Source organism: Nycticebus coucang, chromosome 24 (genome assembly GCF_027406575.1).
Source record: "Nycticebus coucang isolate mNycCou1 chromosome 24, mNycCou1.pri, whole genome shotgun sequence".
Classification (NCBI taxonomy): domain Eukaryota; kingdom Metazoa; phylum Chordata; class Mammalia; order Primates; family Lorisidae; genus Nycticebus; species Nycticebus coucang.
In genome coordinates, this window is record NC_069803.1 from 14,420,150 (window position 1) to 14,441,509 (window position 21,360).

General features: G+C 42.1%; 1 pseudogene; it reads left to right on the plus strand.

The window, feature by feature from the left end:
- Positions 1 to 3,132: 3,132 nt before the first annotated feature.
- Positions 3,133 to 16,382, plus strand: LOC128576218 (60S ribosomal protein L12-like; annotated as a pseudogene).
- The last annotated feature ends 4,978 nt before the right edge of the window (positions 16,383 to 21,360 follow it).

Genomic DNA, 21,360 nt, shown 5'->3' on the forward strand with positions numbered 1-21,360 from the left:
AAGCCTGAGTACAGAAGATGCCACATGATCTCTGCAGAACGAGCTTGGCTGCCATGACCCTTCACCCACCTCCAGGCTACGGATGAGAAAGTGCAAAGATTCCCTAAGCAGAGTTGGGCAGAAATGCTAAAATTCCCTCTAGAGTGGGGCTTCCCCTCTCTTGCCTCCTTCATGGCCCTGCATATGAGCTCTGAAGGAAGAGGGTGGAAGCCAACTTGATTTTTCCTGTCCCTGTCCTTAGAATTATTCTGTTTTTCTCTGTGCCGGGATGGATTTCTGCCTGCTGAGTACATAACTTTGCTTGTCACTTTCAGTTATTAAAATGTCCAATGTAGTCCAGTGTTAAAATGCCAACACACGTTTAACTCCCAGTGTTTCCTCTGGTAATGGATTTTGCCTGTGGCCAGGAGGGCGACAGTTTGGCTGGGCCTCAGTTAGCTTTCTTTCTGTCCCCTCATCTGGTTTTGCCCCTTCTTTTTCTGGACTTTTTGGCTTTGGGAGGAGTCAAGGGACGAGGGGAGAAAAAGTGAGGGTGTTACCAGCCACTATTAACTTGAATGGCCATTTCGAACAAGGCGCTGCTTGGTGAGGCCCTAATGGGATCAGAGGCGCCTCTGTGCTAATATTTAAAAACTTTTAATTCACTTTCAAGGCCTATTATCATAAATAAATTGAAAAACTAGACTGTATGATACCAGTCAAAGACCCAGGGTACTCTGTGCACCCAGTAACATGTTAACTATAAATTTAATCTAAATTAAAAATACTTTGAAGATTAAACCACTTTAAATTAAAAAATTATGTAACTTCATAGCCTGTAAAATGTTTAATATATACTATGATAAGTAATAATGTTACTAATACTATAAAAGCATAAAAATAACAAAAAAGAAAAACAATGATTCTTTAAAGAGATATCCTCACTATTCTCCAAAATTATTGATTTTTCTATAAATGAATAAAATTGTTAATCTCTCATTTAGTTCTCCGTTAATTGTTTTAGATAAGATAGATGAACTCCTCGGTCTGACAACATGGGGCTGGAAAGCCCCTGACGGGCACAGCCCTGATTTGCCCCCTCTGATGTGGCAGTCAGCCAATACATATCTGTCTCCTGGGGCCCTCTTGTGGGTGTGTCCGTGAGCTCCACTGGGCACAACCAGTTAAAATTTTCTACGTCGGCCCCTTCTGACTTCTATCCACCATGACACTCTGTGGGTCAGGACTGCTACTGCCACCTCCCACTCTGCCCCAGAGGTCTGCCCAGGGGGAGTTTCTCTCTTTCTTTGGCATAGATCGAGGTTGGTGCCCTTCCACTGGGGGATCTTCCAGCACACAGGATGCCTTTGATGAGGTCCCTCTGTCTTCTGCTGTAGCCCCTTGTCCCCTCCCTCTGCCCTCAGGAATCTTCAGCCACAGCCTCTGGCTTTTAGCCTTTTAGGAAACAGGCATGGGTGAGACATAGGGCCATGCATTCTCACCACACCTCAAGCTTCCAGTATTTTCTGGCCTCAGTTGGTCTCACTCTATCAATTGGTCTGCGGCAGGTGCCTTGTGGAGAGGCCCCTCTTTCCCGGCTCTCCTACTCCCATTGGGGGATTGCACAGCACCCCAGCAGTCCTTTCCAAGAACACCCTCACTGCCAGCCTCTCTAGCGGAACTTTACTCTTCTCTTTTATATCTCAAGGGGAGAAATGGGCTCAGAGGGTAATGGTGGCAAAGAGATTTGGTGATAACTCTTCAAATCTTGCAGAAATGGCCAACAGACTGACAGAATGTGGGGTCCTTGGGCCTTCTTGTCCTCTGCTGTGGATCCTTGGCCCAAACTCTCCCTATGTTTAAGTTCATCTATGGATTTGGAGTTATTTGCTGTTCACAAATGATCAAACTAAGACTCAGAAAGGGTAAATAAGTTGCCTGAGTTAGTATAAGGGAAGAAATGGTGAAAGGAAATTCTTCCTACTGTCTTGTTATTTCCCAGCTGCCAGGAGTATTTACAAATGCTGGGGTGAGAAGCACAAAATGCAGAATTACAAAAATGCTTTTCATTCAGCATTTTTATTGCTGTCATGGGAAACTATTTTCTAAAAGACAATTTTATAAGCACATCAGACCTGATATACTGTATGGTTCAGGGTTTTAGTTGAAGTTTTATTTCTTCTAAGAACCAAGGTTATGTGGACTTTCTTTTTTTTTTTGAGACAGTGTCTCATTGTGTTCCCTGGGGAGAGTGCTGTGGTGTCAATAGCTTACAGCAAACTCAAACTCTTGGGCTCAAGCAGTCCTCTTGGCTCAGTTTCTTAGTAGCTGAGACTATAGGCGCCCGCCACAATGCACAGACAGTTTTTTCCTATTTTTAGTAGAGATAGAGTCTTGCTCTTGCTCAGGCTGGTCTCAAACTCCTGAGCTAAAGTGAGCCACCCACCTTGGCCTCCCAGAGTACTGGGATTACAGGCATGAGCCACCGTGCCTGGCAGTGAGTTGTTCTTGGCTTCTGGAGTTCAGAACCACAGTCAGGATACTCCATCACGCCCACACTCCATTTTCCTATGTGAATGGACTCACAGGGTCTGTTAAGAAGGTAGACAGTAAACACGTCATTAATGTCTCTCCAAGGGCCTGGTGATGCTTACGACTTTCTTTTCTCTTTTAATTCTTGCATAGCTCTTGTGTGATATCCGTGTTTGGAGTTTATTTTTCAGTTAACATTTAGAATGGTTTCCTAGGACTCTTGTCACAAAGTAGCAGAAACCAAGTGGCTTAGAACAACAGAAATTTCTCCTCTCACAGTTCTAGAGGCCAGAATCTGAAATCACAGTGTCAGCAGGACGTGGCTTCTCTGAAGCCTCTAAGGGAGAATTCTTCCGAGCTGCGACTAAGGTCGCCTCAGGCATTCTGTCTTCTTTTCCTGTGTGTCTGTCTGTGTCCAAATTTCCCTCTTCTCAGGACCCCAGTCTTATTGGATGAAGGGTCACCCTTCTCCATTATGATGTCATCATAACTTGGCTGCTTATGTCTGTGAGGACACTGTCTCCTTAGGTTCCCCTCCAGCGTACTGGGAGTTAGGAATGCAACATATCTTCCTGGGTGACATAATTCAAACCATAACAACATTCAATCATATTTTCATCCATGTGGAAACAGAAGCTCCAAACAGGGCACTTCCGTGAAGAAGGTACAGTTGTCTTTGAAGGCTGCCTCCTTTTCCCAAGGAAACAGGGAAACTTCCACCAGTCAGCATCTCAGCAGTCACAAAGCCCCCCATATAGACACGAGGAGTCTCGTATGTTCAATCCGAGGTCAGGCTCTGCCAGCTCTGAGTTATTAATATTTTACACTCACTCCTCTTAGAATCTTTATTTTCTAAACGTTGATAATTTGGTTTGAGTGAAAAACAAAAAGTCCAAGATAGAGACAGAGAAAGGCAGGAAGGAGCCGGCCACGAGGCAGTTGCTTCAGAGGCTAACACGTCATAAGGATAAATCAGAAACACTGGGCCAACCACCTTAGCTCTCTGCACACTGCTTCCTCCAGAGCTGCAAAAGGGATGCTGGCCCCAACCACTTTGCAAGCCCAGGTTGTGTAAAACTACTCCTGGCTTTCACAGTCTACCTCTGTTGAGCAATACTGGATGCATCCAAGCAAGTTATACAGAGCAATTAGACCCGTGCTTCCCCACTCTGAGACCAACTGAGATGGACTTGAACTTGGCCTTCACAGTCAGCTGTAATTCTAGCACACATAGTGAGTTTATTGAAGAATAACTGCTTAGATTTATTACCTAAAATTAAATGCAATTTTATATATAGTTTATTTATATGTGTTATTATGTTGTATAATTTATGTAATTAAATAGAATTTTATTTAGATTCAAGCCAACTTAATATAAATTGTTATATTTATAGTATATTATATATTATGTTTTAAACAGTTATATTTACTTTTATTTATTTATTTATTTTTGAGACAGTGTCTCACTATGTCACCTGTGGTAAAGTGCCGTGGCATCACAGCTCACAGCAACCTCAAACTCTTGGGGTTAAGCAATTCTCTTGCCTCAGCCTCCCAAGTAGCTGGGACAATAGCCACAAGGCTGGCTATTTTTTTGTTTTTGCTGTCATGGTTGTTAGCAGGCCTGGGCCAGGTTCAAACCTGCTAACCCTGGTACATGTAGCTGGCAGTCTAACCACTGAGCATGGGCACCGAGCCTATTTACATATTATTTAATATAATAATCTTAACAAGTTTTTTTTTTAATTTTATCATTTTTTTATTAATATTAAATCATAGCTGTGTACATTATGCGATCATGGGGCACCATACACTGGTTTTATAAACAGTTTGACACATTTTCATCACACTGGCTAACATAGTCTTCCTGGCATTTTCTTAGTTATTGTGTTAAGACATTTATATTCTACATTTACTAAGTTTCACATGTACCCTTGTAAGATGTGCCACAGATATAATCCCACCAATCACCCTCCCTCTGCCCATTCTCCCCCCTCCCTCCCATCCCTCTCCCCCTTGCCTGTATTCTTAGGTTATAACTGGGTTATAGCTTTCATATGAAAGCCATAAATTAGTTTCATAGTAGGGCTGAGTACATTGGATACTTTTTCTTCCATTCTTGAGATACTTTACTAAGAAGAATATGTTCCCGCTCCATCCATGTAAACATGAAAGAGGTAAAGTCTCCATCTTTCTTTAAGGCTAATATTCCATGATGTACATATACCACAGTTTAATAATCCATTCGTGTATCGATGGGCACTTGGGCTTTTCCCATGACTTAGCAATTGTGAATTGGGCTGCAATAAACATTCTGGTACAAATATCTTTGTTATAATGTGATTTTTGGTCTTCTGGGTATATACCTAGTAGAGGAATTACAGGATTGAATGGAAGATCTATTTTTAGATCTCTGAGTGTTCTCCAAACATCTTTCCAAAAGGAATGTATTAATTTGCATTCCCACCAGCAGTGTAGAAGTGATGCCTTTTCTCCACATCCATGCCAACATCTCTGGTCTGGGGATTTTGTGATATGGGCTAATCTTACTGGAGTTAGATGGTATCTCAAGGTAGTTTTGATTTGCATTTCTCTGATGATTAAAAATGATGAGCATTTTTTCATATGTCTGTAGGCCGTGTGCCTGTCTTCTTCAGAGAAGTTTCTCTTCAAGTCCCTTGCCCAGCCTGGGATGGGATCATTTGTTCTTTTCTTGCTTATACGTTTGAGTTCTCTGTGGATTCTGCTTATTAGACCTTTATTGGAGGTATATCCTGCAAATATCTTCTCCCATTCTGAGGGCTGTTTGCTTGCTTTACTTACTGTGTTCTTGGCTGTGCAGAAGCTTTTTAGTTTGATCAGGTCCCAGTAGTGTATTTTTGAAGCTGCTTCAATTGCCCGGGGGGTGGGGGGGGGTCCTCCTCATAAAATACTCGCCCAGACCGATTTCTTCAAGGGTTTTACCTGCACTCTCTTCTAGTATTTTTATAGTTTCATGTCTTAAGTTTAAATCTTTAATCCAATGAGAGTCTATCTTAGTTAATGGTGAAAGGTGTGGGTCCAGTTTCAGTCTTCTACAGGTTGCCAGCCAGTTCACCCAGCACCATTTGCTAAATAGGGAATCTTTTCCCCACTAAATGTTTTTAATTGGCTTGTCAAAGATCAAATAATGGTAAGTAGCTGGATTCATCCCTTGGTTCTCTATTCTGTTCCAGACATCTACTTCTCTGTTTTTGTGTCAGTACCATGCTGTTTTGATCACTACCGATTTATAGTATAGTCTGGGGTCTGGTAGCGTGATTCCTCCTGTTTTGTTTTTATTTCTAAGTAATGTCTTGCTATTCGAGGTTTTTTCTGATTCCATATAAAACTAAGTACTGTTGTTTGCAAGATCTTTAAAGTATGACAGTGGAGCTTTAATAGGGATTGCATTAAAATTATATATTGCTTTGGGTAGTATGGACATTTTAACAATGTTGATTCTTCCCAGCCATGAGCATGGTATGTTTTTCCATTTGTTAACAATTTCAGCTATTTCTTTTCTTAGAGTTGCATAGTTCTCTTTATAGAGATCCTTCATGTCCTTTGTTAGATAAACTCCCAAATATTTCATCTTCTTTGCCACTACTGTGAATGGAATAGAGACCTTAGCTGTATTTTCAGCTTGACTATTGTTGGTATATATATAAAGGCTACCAATTTATGAGTGTTGATTTTGTAACGTGAGACTCTGCTATATTCCTTGATCACTTCTAAGAGTTTTGTAGTAGAATCCCTGGTGTTTTCCAGATATACAATCATATCATCTGCGAAGAGCGAAAAGTTTGATCTCTTCTGACCCTATGTGGATACCCTTGATCGCCTTTTCTTCCCTAATTGTGATGGCTAAAACTCCACTAAAATGTTAAAGAGCAATGGGCAGCCTTGTCTGGTTCCTGATCTGAGTGGAAATGATTTCAATTTAACTCCATTCAATACGATATTGGCTGTGGGTTTGCTATAGATGGCCTCTATCAGTTTAAGAAATGTCCCTTCTATACCAATTTTCTTAAGTGTTCTGATCATGAAGGGAAGCTGGATATCATCAAAACCTTTTTCTGCATCAATGGAGAGAATCATATGGTCTTTGTTTTTTAATTTGTTTATGTGGTGAATTATGCCGATAGATTTACGTATATTAAACCAGCCTTGAGACCCTGGATAAAACCGATTTGGTCATGATGTATAATTTGTTTAATGTGTTGCTGGATTCTGTTTGTTAGGATCTTGTTGAATATTTTTGCATCTATATTCATTAGTGATGTTGGTCTATAATTTTCTTTTCTTGTTGGGTCTTTTCCTGGTTTGGGGATCAGGGTGATGTTTGTTTCATAGAATGTGTTGGGTAGTCTTCCTTCTTTTTCTACATTTTGGAACAGGTTGAGTAATATAAGTACTAGTTCCTCTTTAAAGGTTTGGTAGAATTCTGATGTGAAGCCATCTGGTCCCGGGCGTTTCTTTTAAGGGAGATTTCATATGGTTGATGCTATTTCAGAACTTGATATTGGCCTGTTCAACATTTCCACTTGATTCTGGCTAAGTCTTGGAAGGTGACGTGCTTCCAAGTATTGGTCAATTTCCTTCAGATTTTCATATTTCTGAGAGTAAAGTTTCTTGTAATATTCATTAAAGAGTTTTTGAATTTCTGAGGAGTCTGTGTTTTTCATCTTTGTCATTTCTGATTGATGAAATTAGAGATTTCACTCTTTTTTTCCTGGTTAGGTTAGCCAAAGTGTATCTATTTTATCGACATTTTCAAAAAACCAACTTTTTGATTTATTGTATAATTCTTTTGTTTTCAGTTTCATTTAATTCTGCTCTAATTTTGATTATTTATTTTCTTCTACTGGGTTTGGGGTTGGAATGTTCTTCCTTTTTCCATTGCTTGAGAAGTCCCATTATGTTGTTAACTTCCTCTTTCTGTTCTCTTGAGGAAGGCTTGCAGTGCTATAAATTTCCCTCTTAGGACTGCCTTTGCAGTATCCCAGAGATTCTGATAATTTGTGTCTTCATGGTCGTTTTGTTCTAAAAATTTGGCAATTTCCTTCTTGATTGCATCTCTGACCCAGCTATCATTCAGCATAAGGTTATTTAACTTCCATGTTTTTGTATGAGTATGGAGGTTCCTGTTGTTACTGAGTTCAACTTTTATTCCATTGTGGTCTGAGAGGATGCAAGGAATAATTTCTAGTCCCTTAAATTACTGAGGTTAGACTTGTGACCTAAGATGTGATTGATTTTGGAGTATGTTCTGTGGGCTGATGAGAAGTATGTGTATTCAGTTTTGTTGGGATGAAATGTCCTGTACATATCTGCTAAGTCCAAATGTTGGATAGTTAGGTTTAAATCTAAAATTTCTTTGCTCAGCTTCTTATTGGAGGATCTATCCAACACTGCCAAAGGAGTGTTGAAGTCTCTGACTATTATGGAGCTGGAGAAAATCAAGTTGCTCATGTCTGTTAGAGTTTCTCTTATAAATTGAGGCGCATTCTGATTGGGTGCATAAATATTCATAATTGAAATCTCATCATATTGAGTATTACCCTTAACAAATATGAAGCGACCATTCTTATCCTTCCTTACTTTTGTTGGTTTAAAGCCTACTGTGTCTGCAAATAGAATTGCAACACCTGCTTTTTTCTGGCTATTATTTGCCTGAAATATGGACAACCATCCTTTCACCCTGAGTCTACATTTATCTTTTAAGGTAAGATGTGACTCTTGTATGCAGCAAATATCTGGCCTAAGTTTTTGTATCCAGTCAGCTAATCTGTGCCTCTTTAGAGGACAGTTTAAGCTGTTCACATTAATGGAGAATATTGATAAGTCTGGTAACATTTTGGGTATCAAGTTTTTCGAAAGTCCAGTGGACATTTTTAATCCTTTTGCCACTATGGAAGTTGGAGTTTGATCAAAAGTTTCTGAGTGAGTTAATTTTTGTGGTAGAAATGGGCTGGTCATTATGGAGGATAGGTCTGAGAATATCCTGAAGAGCTGGGTTGGTTATGGCAAATTTCTTCAACATATGAATTTCATTAAAGTATTTAATTTCTCCATCATAAATGAAACTGAGCTTAGCTGGATACAGGATCTGGGGTTGAAAGTTCTTTTGTTTTAGGAGATTAAAAGTTGACAACCATCCTCTTCTGGCTTGAAAATTTTCAGCAGAGAGATCTGCAGTCGTTCTAATATTCTTCCCTTTGTAGGTAATGAATTTCTTACGTCTGGCTGCTTTCAGAATTTTCTCTTTCATATTAACACTAGTGAAGTTAATTATGATATGCCTGGGGGATGTGTTATTCAGATTGAGTTGTGCTGGGCTTCTGAATCTGTCTGTTATGTGAATTTCAGAATCTCTTAGCATGTCTGGAAAATTCTCTTTTATAATTTCATGGAGAAAGGCCTCTGTGCCTTGTGAGGCCACTTCATCACTTTCAGGGATTCCAATGAGTCAGATATTAGCCTTCTCAAATTATCCCAGAGCTCTCTGAGAAAATGATCTGTTTTTGCTTTCCATTTCTCTTCCTCTTTGAGAGTTTGGGAGCATTCAAAAGCTTTGTCTTCAATGTCAGAAATCCTTTCTTCTGCTTTCTCCCAGTCTGTGACTGAGGGAGTCTACCGTATTTTTCAGATATTTGAGAGCTGCAAATTCTTGCTTCAGTGCATCAAAATCTTTGGTGGTTTGGTGTTTAAATTCATTAAATTCTTGAGACAACTTTTGAATTTCTCCTCAAATTTCTAATTCTGACTTTTGAATTTCTCTTCCAATTTCTACTTCCAAATTTTCCTCCATTCTATTAATCTTGTTTGCAATCCAAATTCTGAATTCGATTTCTGACATCTCGGCCAGGTGTTTATAAATGGGATCTTCAGTTACATCTGCCATATCTTTCCTTGGGGGGGGGGGTTGATCTATTGTGGTTATTCGTGTTACCAGAGTTTTTCCGCTGATTCTGCCCCATGATTATTTTACACCATTTGACTTTTCCCCTGGAGCTTTGGTGAGGACTTGTACAGTGCTACAGCCTGAGAAACTGGGGACCTGTTTGGTGTGGTGGGGCTAAGTGGTTCTGTCTAGTTTTCAGCTGATCTCTGTTTGACCTTAGTGAAACAGTTACTCTGGGTTGAAGTCTCAGCTGTGGAGAAATACCAGCAATTAAGTCACCCCTCCCCCCACAGGCAGCAATTGGAAAAGGAAAATGAAACCTTCCTACAACCACACACCCAGGGCACCACTTGAATAGTCCTCAGGTGATTGGCTCAGTTCAAAAGGTCCAAATCAATTGTCTCAGTTAGCATCTGTCTCAGGTGTGAGAGTTTCAAAGGTCCCTGGGAACTGGGTCAGAGGGGTCTGGTGACAACTCAAATATGACTTGCTCCAGTGCTCCGTGAAGTCAGGAAGACCCACCCAGCAAATAGAGTAGGCTGGAAAGGTTGATGCCTACTTCCACACCTTGCACCTCTGTCACACCCAGTCATTGATAGCCCCACAGGGCTGTGACTCAGTTGCCTCCAGTGAGCAGCTACTCTAGGGGTTTGCACCTGCCTGAATCACAAGGGAATTTGTATCTGCTCAGCCAGGCCACTGCTCTCTGTCTCTATCCAGCAGGGGGTGTTATGGCCTGACAACCTTGGGTGCTTGATTGAGGCTGGGGGGGTGTTCACTCAGTCCCAGCTCCTCCCCTGATTGATGTTACTGACAGAACAGAACAACTTTGTGGGAATTTGTTTCTGTCCCTGCTAAATTCCTCTGCAGAAGAGAAGCTGTTTTGAGTTCCCAGAACCTGTGCCTCAGGCCCTGTCTTTACTCCTGCAGGTTTGTATTCGTAGCCCGGTCTGTAGCCTCCTGCCTTTCTTTGTCTATAGGCTGATGATCCCCTGAGGGCCAGGTGTGTCTTAGGCTCAGTAAAATGGTCCTCTGGGTCAGCCCCACCCTGAGAATTTCCTGGCTCTGTGCATGCGTTTTCTAGTCCCCATGCTCCACCCAGGCCGGCACTGCCACAGGCAAACCCTTTACTCACGGGGCCTGTGTTTCAGTCCCAGATCTGTTCCGCGGTGGCTGTCGTCTGAGAAGATGCCTGGCCTTCTCTGGTTGCCCAGGGAGACAGGGATTGTGGATTCGGAATATGCGGGGATGGGCCCTATTGTTGCCAAAGACAGTTGCTGTTCTGCGCCTCAGGGCACTGCTGCTTGGGTGTGGTTCCCTCTCCGCCAACTGTCATCTCCTCACTCCCATTCCACAAAGTCAACACTGACCAGCTGCAGTCCAGGCCCTGTCCACACCCCTCGAGAAATCATCCAAGAATCTGGACTCCTGGGGGACAGGCCTCCAGACCTCAGAGTGAGAGTGGAGGGGAGTGCTGGGGCTCAGAATTGCAGGTCAAATCACCAAACTCAATGAGACCAAATGAGCAAATAAATAGATAAAAAGGCTACCAGACACACAAGCCCACAGAAGCACAGTCAGAAACACATAGACATACAGACAATAACAACAACAACACAAAAAACAACAACAATAAGAAAACAACTACTGTAAAAATAATGTTAATCATAAAATAATTGAGAAAAAAGGTAGAAAACGTACAAACAAAATGAACAAACAAACAAAATACCCTCTAGAAATCTGATGTTATCACTCTCAGAAACCATAAGAAGGGAAGAAGAGGAAGAGAGAAGCGAAAAATAAAAAGTGGTGTTCATAAAAAAGTTAAAAAAGAAGAAAGAAAAAATTAAAAATAGAAAAAATAAAAATAATAAATATATAAAAATAGTAAAAATTAACTATAGTTCCTCCAAGAAAATGATGAGAAAAGAAAAAAAAGGCACCAGCCACAAAAATATTATTCTTGTATATATGTAGAAATATACATCTATATATATGATGTAGTGATCAACGTTCGTAGAAATATATTTATAATGCAATATACTTTCTGGACACCAGGTGGCCCTGTGAGTGGTTCCCAGGCTTGTACCTGATGCACTGTTTATACTGTTACCACGGTAACCACCCTACCTGGCCAATTGCCATTTTGGAGTTTCTGTAAATTTTTTTTTTTTTTTTTTTTTACCTAATTGTTGTGCAACCTCAGCTGCTCTGTTCCAGACAGCACTCCTATATGACTTCCCAACTCAGTGCAGGAGTCCACACTTCCACTCTGCTCCCACATTCTCCTGCAAACTGGCAATTTCAATTGGCTGTGGGGGAGGGTGCTGGCAGTGGCTGGGTCCTGCTGCTGCTGGATATTGCATCTTGCTGCCGCTGAGGCTGCTGCACACAGAAACCTTATACTCAGTTTTTGTGGCTCTGGAGTTTTGAGTCCAGCCACTCGCCAGTTCGCTGCACAGCCTGAACTGCCAGCCCATAGCAATATTCCCCACCAAGAATGGTCCAGTCTATTTATTCACTCCTGTTCTGGGGGAAGGTGCCCGCCATTTTGGAGAATTCAAAATGTCTGTTTCCTGGGCGAGATCCCTTCCCTTCAATTTTCCATTGGGCTGCTTAGCCCCTTGTGGCTCTGAGTGGCACCCCTGTCTGATCACCAAACTTGGCTCAGGAATAAATTTTTGTCAATTGTGTTTTGCCAGGAATTGCAAGTTGCTGTCCTCTGTGAGGGAGGGGCCTGCCAGCCAGCATGGCCAGGTCGGGAAAATCTCTACAACAGAGTCCATAGTTTTAAATTACACTTCATATACAACAATCCACCAATTCGCTGAGTGTCTCCAGCTATCTGTCCACACCAATAATCCATGCAGGGAAAAGGTCCAGACCCCCTTTCCTCTCACCTGATGACTTGGGAGAGGTGGGGTACACGTCCGTCCTGTCCTCCATCATGCTCCGCCTCCCATTTTCAAGAGTAGTTTTGACTATCTGTTTTTTCGTTTTTTGATTCAGAGTTTCACTTTGTTGCCCTGGCTGGAGTGCCATGGCATCAGCCTAGCTCACAGTAGCCTCAAACTCCTGGATTTAAGCCATCCTCCTGCCTCAGCCTCCCGGGTAGCTGAGAGTACAGACACTTACCAGCCACAAAGCCTGTCTAATTTTTCTATTTTTAGAAGAGATGGGGGTCTCACTCTTGCTCAGGTTGGTCTCAAATTCCTGACCTCAAGCTATGTGATCCACCAGCCTCAGCTTCCTAAAGTGCTAGGATTATAGGTGTGAGCCACCATACCCTGCCTCCACAAGTTTTTTTTTTTTTTAACTGCAATTCCAGGACAATTCCAAATACAGTAGCACCTCTGTAAGTTGACCACCCAATTGATGGTAATAAACTGGTCAACATACAAGGGTGAGCAACATAAAGAACTAGGCCAACTGTACAGATATGTATCCGCAGTGCATGTCCCATCTGTGAAAATTAGGTCAACTTAAGGAAGTGGTCAACTATGGAGGTTCTACTGTAAATGAAAATGCTATTGCCTTCTGTGCACATAATGAATTGACTGTTTTGCACATAAATTCAAAAATAATTCTTTTTTAGCTCATACCAGTAGGTCACTATTCATGCCATTACAGCCTTGGAGTTTTTCTGGGGTCATTCTCCTAAGTTCTTTCATGTCATCTCCTTCACACACTGTAAGAGTACCAGGAACTTTGGATTTTCTACCTGGAATGGCCTCTATCACCATTCCTGGTGCAGAATAGATACTTAATAAATATATGTCTTTTAATCTCCGTAAAATAAATGACTGAGTTTATTTCTTTTAAGGAAAGTCTGTCAGGGTTAAAGACAAAATTTGACTTTTTATAGACTGTGCCAGCCTCAGTAAGTCTTGAAGTCTTGAGTAGTTCCAAGGTTGCCAGTTTTAAGAGTTCAAACAGCAATAACAACAAAATACCTCTTGTTGACTTAGAAACTTGTTGGGTCTTTCCATGTGCAAGATTTAAGAGGCACAGCTAGGAGGAGGACTACCAGCTTGGAAAAGAAATTCAGGCTTGTTCAAGGCAGGCATGGAAGAGTAATTAAAAAGTGACAAAAAGCTTTCTGTATTTAACTGACGATCATAAGTCAGCAAGTAACATAGAGATAAAAATAAAGCTATTTATACTATTCTGTGTACAACAGTGTCATTCTGTTAAGCAGGAAAACAAAAGTACTTCACCTTTGCTTATATTTTACTAGGCAGTATTAGGGTCTAGAGAAAATAATTCTGGTTTCCAGTAGTGTTAGCTGTTTAGTTTTAAAAATTGTTGATGTGTGGGGAAATGCACTCTTCTGTTTTCATTTTTCTCGGGCAAAAAACAAGAATAAAAATATTTGTAGCATAGTGTGATTATGAGAATTGAGACAAAGCACGGTGACATCTTCAAAACTTCATGCTTTGATCTCTCATCCCTTTCCAGCTGCTGCCCAAGGACTTCCTGCTGGAGAAGGTCTTCTCAAAGCAGTTGATGTCAGTCCTGTTCTCACCACTCTTTTCCCGTCCTCCTACTCTAATCAGTTCTCCCCGCCTGAGCAGTCCATAGAAATGGCTTTCCTCAAGCTCACCGGTGGGTTCCGTATCTGTTAAATCTCCTGGTCACTCTCATGCTGACCTCAGAGCAGCTTTTGCCACAGCTGAACACTCTGTCCTGGAAACACAGTTTTCTCAAGGCCTGCAGGACTGCACGGTTGCCCACTGTGTCTCCACCCACACAATTCTCTTTCTGTCTCCTTAGTTCACTTCTCCTTGGTGGGTTTCTAACTGTGGGAATGCCCCAGGATTCTGTAATGGGACATCTCCTCTGTTCTGTCTTTCCTGGCAAGGTCATCAAGGCATCTCATGCATATGCTGATGACTCCTGGCTCTCATCCTACCTCCTGAATCACACATGGAATTATCCACTTGGATTTCCAAGAGGCATTTTAACCTGACTCAAAGCAATTTATCCTTCCAAACTTTCCCAAGTCCCCACCCTACCCTGCCTCTTGCCTTGTCTTCCTTTTTCCTTTTTCTATGGAGCCGCCTTTCAATTAGCTGCTCAGGCAAATAACTAGAAATCATCTTTGCTTTCTTCTTTTCCTTTTCATGTCCAATATTTGGGTTGTTTCCAAAATATATCTTTGTTTTCTCCCCCCCCTTTTTTTTTTGGTTTTTGAGTCTGAGTCTCACTTTGTTGCCCTCAGTAGAGTGCCAGGGCATCGTAACTCACAGCAACCTCAAACTCTTAGGCTCAAGCGATCCTCTTGCCTCAGCGTCCCAAGTAGTTGGGACTACAGGCACCTGCCACAATGCCTGGCTAGTTTTTCTATTTTTAGTAGAAGCAGGCTCTTGCTCTTGCTCAGTCTGGTCTCCAACTCCCGAGCTCACAGTATCCATCCCCCTTGGCCTCCCGGAATGCTAGGAATATAGGCATGAGCTACTGAGCCCAGTCCCAAAATATCTCTTGAATCCAACCACATTTTACTACCATCTCCATGACTAAAACTGTAGTCCAAGCTACCATCGCCACACTACTTATGTGGATTTCTTCCAGTTTCTTGTACCCTGATGGCCCAGTACACCAGGTCAGGCGATTAAGTTCGTGAGCTCGGATCCTAGAAAAAGTGCTTCCTACCTTATTGCTGAATATCACTACAGTCACCTTCAAAGTACTCTCCTTGGCCATCTGGTGACTGTAATGATATTTAGCAATGAGGGAGGTAGCACTTTTTCTAAGACTAATTTGCAAACTTAATTCTCTCTACTCATATCTTCCCCACGAGTGGAAAGAGTTACAATCGTCTTCCTTTTTTCCTTCTCCTCCAGCAACTTCCTGTCCCATCTGTCCTTACATTCCTAAAGAGTTAATGCTTGGGGTTTTGCTTTTGTGGTGATTCCAAGAAGTGAAAACGCTGGTGTGGGTGAGAGACTGTCATAGCAGCAAGAGTAGAGGTGAGATGGAAGAGCTTACTGTAAGTGGATCCTGATACCCCTTCTTATGTCGCCATCTTGTGTTCACTAACCTCTTTGAATTTCTTCCCAGAATCATCACAGAAATCATAAAAGCATTAATGAGATAACATATGCAAGCGTGGTACTCAGAATAAATGTCCGAGACACAGAAGCTGTTATGATCATTGCGGTTATTAATGGGATCAAGGGACACACGAAAATGCCCAAAATATAGTAGGACATTAGTTTCTTTCCTTTTTTGTCAACAGGGTTGAGGGAGAAGTAGCATTTGTGACGTGGTACCTATTGGCATTTTGATACCCGGATTTGCCAGTTTGAGGACTGAGATTGGAAAGAGGTGAAATAGGCCATGGCAGTCTAGAGGGAGGCAAGGTGTTGAAGGTTGGAGGTCTCATGTATGCAACCAGCGTCCTGGTGGGAAGGTAGGTAGGCGACCTACCAATGGGGTGGATGGATATGAGCGCCCTACTGATTCCAACAGATTTAAAGCTTGATCAAAGTCATATATCTGAGGTGCATTGGTGCGGAAGTTGGTGTCATGTCTGCTCTAGCCCCCAAAGTTGGCCCCCTCGGTTTGTCTCCAAAAAAGGCTGGGATGACTACGTCAAGGCAACCAGTGACTGGAAGGGTCTGAGGTTTACAGTGGAACTGACTATCCAGAAGGCCTAGACTGAGTGGCACCTTCTGCCTCTGCCCTCATCATCGAAGTCCTCAAGGGACCACCGAGAGATAGAAAGAAAGAGAAAGACGTTAAACACAATGGAAATATCACTTTTGATGAGATTGTGAACATTGCCAGACAGATGGGGCACCGATCTTTAGCCCGAGAACTTTCTGGCACCATTAAAAAGATCCTGCAGACTGCCCAGTCTGTGGGCTGCGACGGTGATGGCCACCGCCCTCATGACATCATAGATGGCGTCAACAGTGGTGCTGTGGAATGCCCAGCTAGTTAAAGAGTACGAAAAAAAATATTTCAATAAAGGATCATTTGGCACCCCCTAAACTAAACTAACCACCACCACAACAATAATAAAAACTTGGGAAATGCTGGTAGCCCCTGCCTAGGCTGGTCAGCCTGCAAAATGCTTCAGGTCTGATCTTCGGGCTCCCCCTAACGGAAAGAAGTGGTACTTCCTTTTTTTAAAAGCCCAGCCTCATGGCCGACTTTAGACCACCTTATTGTTACCAGTAAAAAGGGATTTGGGTTTTGTGTGTGAGTTTATGCTTATTATTAATCTAAATATAAATTGCCCCAGTAAGAATTTGATTAGGATGACTCCTCACTAGAGCACCAGCAGGGAGCTGCTCAGGGTACTCCGCGAGTGGCTAAGGGAATTTCGCTACAGTGCCTTGTCAGAAATTAATCCCGATGACAAGCTGCGCAGGCGCGGAGCGGCTCAGGTCGCACGGGGGACCGTCCTCGGGGGGACCGGAGGTTTAGTGGCGCGATAGGGAGTTCTGGTTGGGGCCTGCGGGGCCTCTGGGGTTTCCTGGAATCTCTCCAAGCTCTCCCGGCCTTTGTCTTCACTGCCTTCTTTGGGGAGGAGGCTGTTGAGCTTCCGCCAGTCTCTCTAAGGCCTTTTTTAGGCAAACATCTCGACTCAGTGCTATCCCCTCCTTTGCCTGAAGGTGTCAGCAAATCTCTGGGAGTAAAATGCCCGGCGCCAGGATGTGGTCTTTTGTCCCTGAATTGGGGCGGGGGCGTGGGAGAGGAGGATTAAGCAAATCACAGTGGTTTGCAAGAAACGCCTACGTCAGAGTTCTTTTGGCTTCCTTCAAAAAGGTAGTGCCAATTTGGAGAAATCCCTTGAGATTTAGGCCAAGAAAGGAGATTACTGTCCAAATAACAGAGCAATCTTCAAGGGGTCTGCCACTTCTGCTAACTTAAATGACTTTTTGAGCCTCTGTTTACTCATCTGCAAAACCGGGAACAAAACTGTACCCACCTCCCAGGAGCAAGGGTGATAAAGCGTGCCGACTGTCTTCTTACAGTTAACGAGCGCTAAAGGGATCATTTTTTGGTGACAGACAACCCAGTCCAATTTACATTAAAAACTTGATCAATCCCAGCACTCTGGGAGGTGGAGGCGGGTTGACTGAGCTCAAGAGTTTGAGACCAGCCTGAGCGAGAGCCAGACCCGTCTCTAAAATATACCCGGGTGTTGTGGCAGGTGCCTGTAGTCCCAGCTAGTTGGGAGGCTGAGGCAAGAGAATCGCTTAAGCCCAAGAATTTAAGAGTGCTGTGAGCTATGACGCTAGGGCACTCTACTGAGGGTGACAAAGTGAGACTGTCTCATAAAATAATAAAAATAAAAACTTGATCAATACCCTGGCACAGATAGAAATGGTCACTTTGAGGTAAAAGAAGGCGGACAAAGGGAGCTCTTCTGGGTTTGTTGGAAGTTTCTCGGTGCCTCTGAGAAGGGATTTTTTAAGCATCCTGGGTCGTTCACTTTGTTGCAGATGCTGAGATCCAGCTCATCCCTCAGATACTCTCCTGTGTCTCTTGGAGGCAGGAGAACCTAGTAGAAATTTGTTCCCTGGGATTTGCATCTTGCGTGGGGTGAGGGAGGTTTTATGAAGGTGTCTGCTTCTATTGGAGTTGAGATGACGGTTTATTAGTTTTCTGTAGTTTACTGCAAATCCAGTGGCTTTAAACAACTGAAATGTGTTCTCTCACCATTCCGCAGGCGACAAGTCTGAGGTCTGGCAGGCTGTGCTGTCTCTGAGGCTGCAGGGAGAATCTGCTCATTGCTCCTTCTGGTTACTGGCGCCCTCTGTCATTCTCTGACTTGTGACCGCGTCACTCCCATGTCCGCCTTGTCATACTGCCTCCTCTTCCGTGTGCTGAATGCTGCTGTCTCTCATAAGGACACAAGTGATGGCATTTAGGACACACCCAGATTATCTAGGAGAATTTCCACATCTCAGGATTGTCAACTCAATCACATCTGAAAAACTGGGCCATGTAACAGTCACAGGTTTCACAGATTCTTACCTGATATCTTTGGAGGACTATTTTTCTTTCTTTCTTTCTTTTTTTTTTTTTGTAGAGATAGAGTCTCACTTTATGGCCCTTGGTAGAGTGCCGTGGCATCACACAGCTCACAGCAACCTCCAGCTCCTGGGCCTAAGTGATTCTCTTGCCTCAGCCTCCCGAGCAGCTGGGACTACAGGTGCCCGCCGCAGCACCCGGCTATTTTTTTGTTGCAGTTTGGCCGGGGCTGGGTTTGAACCCGCCACCCTTGGCATATGGGGCCGGTGCCCTACTCACTGAGCCACAGGCGCTGCCCCTTTTTTTTTATTGTAAAATCATAGCTGTGTACATTAGTGCAATCAAGGGGTACAATGTGCTGGTTTCATATACAATCTGAAATATTCTCATCAAACTGTTCAAGGTAGCCTTCATGGCATTTTCTTAGTTATTGTATGTAGACCTTTGTATTCTGCCTTGAGTAAGTTTCACTTGTACCCATTCTAAGATGCACCATAGGTGTGGCCCCACCCATTACCCTCCCTCCGCCCTAACCTCCCCCCTCCCTTCCCCTTCCTTGGCACTTTCCCCATATTCTTGTGCTATAGTTGGGTTATAGCCTTCGTATGAAAGCTATAAATTAGCTTCATAGTAGGGCTGAGTACATTGGATACTTTTTCTTCCATTCCTGAGATACTTTGCTAAGAAGAATATGTTCCAGCTCCATCCATGTAAACATGAAAGAGGTAAAGTCTCCATCTTTCTTTAAGGCTGCATAATATTCCATGGTATACATGTACCACAATTTGCTAGTCCATTGGTGGGTTGATGGGCACTTGGTCTTCTTCCATGACTTAGCAATTATGAATTGGGCTGCAATAAACATTCTGGTACAGATGTTTTTGTTATATTGTGATTTTTGGTCTTCTGGGTATAAAACTAGTAAAGGAATTATAGGATCAAATGGCAGGTCTATTTTTATATCTCCAAGTATTTTCCAAACATCCTTCCAAAAGGAATGTATTAGTGTGCATTCCCACCAGCAGTGTAGAAGTGTGCCCTTTTCTCCACATCCACGCCAACATCTCTGGTTTTGGGATTTTGTTATGTGGGCTACTCTTACTGGGGTTAGGTGGTACCTCAAAGTAGTTTTGATTTGCATTTCTCTGATGATTAAGGATGATGAGCTTTTTTTCATGTGTTTGTAGATCGTGTGCCTGTCTTCTTTAGAGAAGTTTCTCTTCAAGTCCCTTGCCCACCCTGAGATGGGATCACTTGTTCTTTTCTTGCGAATACATTTGAGTTCTCTGTGGATTCTGGTTATTAAACCTTTATCGGAGGTATAACCTGCAAATATTTTCTCCCATTCTGAGGGCTGTCTGCTTGCTTTACTTACTATGTTCTTGGCTGTGCAGAAGCTTTTTAGTTTGATCAGGTCCCAGTAATGTATTTTTGATACTGCTTCAATTGCCTGGGGAGTCCTCCTCATAAAATATTCACCCAGGCCAATTCCTTCAAGAGTTTTCCCTGCACCTTCTTCAAGTATTTTTATAGTTTCATGTCTTAAGTTTAAATCGTTTATCCAGTGAGAGTCTATCTTAGTTAATGGTGAAAGGTGTGGGTCCAGTCTCAGTCTTCTACAGGTCGCCAGCCAGTTCACCCAGTACCATTTGTTAAATAGGGAATCTTTTCCCCACTGAATGTTTTTCATTGGCTTGTCAAAGATCAAATAATGGTAAGTAGCTGGATTCATCTCTTGGTTCTCTATTCTGTTCCAGACATTTACTTCTCTGTTTTTGTGCCAGTACCATGCTGTTTTGATCACTATCGATTTATAGTACAGTCTCAGGTCTGGTAGAGTGATTCCTCCTGCTTTGTTTTTATTGCTGAGTAATGTTTTGGCTATTCGAGGTTTTTTTTCTGGTTCCATATAAAACGAAGTATTATTTTTTCAAGGTCTTTAAGGTATGACAATGGAGCTTTAATAATAATTGCATTAAAATTATATATTGCTTTGAGTAGTATGGACATTTTAACAATGTTGATTCTTCCCAGCTATGAGCATGGTATGTTTTTCTATTTGTTAACATCTTCAGATACTTCTTTTCTTAAGGTTTAATAGTTCTCTTTGTAGAGATCTTTCAAATTCTTTGTTAGGTATACTCCTAAATATTTCATCTTCTTTGGCACTACTATGAAAGGAAGAGTCCTTGACTGTTTTTCAGCTTGGTTATTGTTGGCATATATAAAGGCTACAGATTTATGGGTATTGGTTTTGTAGCCTGAGACATTGCTATATTCCTTGATCATTTCTAAAAGTTTTGTAGTAGAATCCCTAGTGTTTTCCAGATATACGATCATATTATCTGTGAAGAGTGAAAGTTTGAGCTCTTCTGACCCTATATGGGTACCTTTGATCACCTTTTCTTCCCTAATTGCAATGGCTAAAACTTCCATTACAATGTTAAAGAGCAATGGAGACAATGGGCAAACTTGCCTGGTTCCTGATCTAAGTGGAAATGATTTCAATTTAACTCCATTCAGTACGATATTGGCTATGGGTTTGCTGTAGATGGCCTCTATCAGTTTAAGAAATGTCCCTTCTATACCAATTTTCTTAAGTGTTCTGATCATGAAGGGAAGCTGGATGTTGTCAAAAGCTTCTTCTGCATCAATTGAGAGAATCATATGATCTTTATTTTTAGTTTGTTTATGTGCTGAATTACATTTATAGATTTATGTATATTAAGACCAGTCTTGAGACCCTGGGATAAATCCCACTTGGTCATGGTGTATAATTTTTTTTGATGTGTTGTTGGATTCTGTTTGTTAGGATCTTATTGAGTATTTTAGCATCTATATTCATTAGTGATATTGGTCTATAATTTTCTTTTTTTTTTCACATTTATTTTTTTTTATTAAATCATAACTGTATACATTGATATGATCATGGGGCA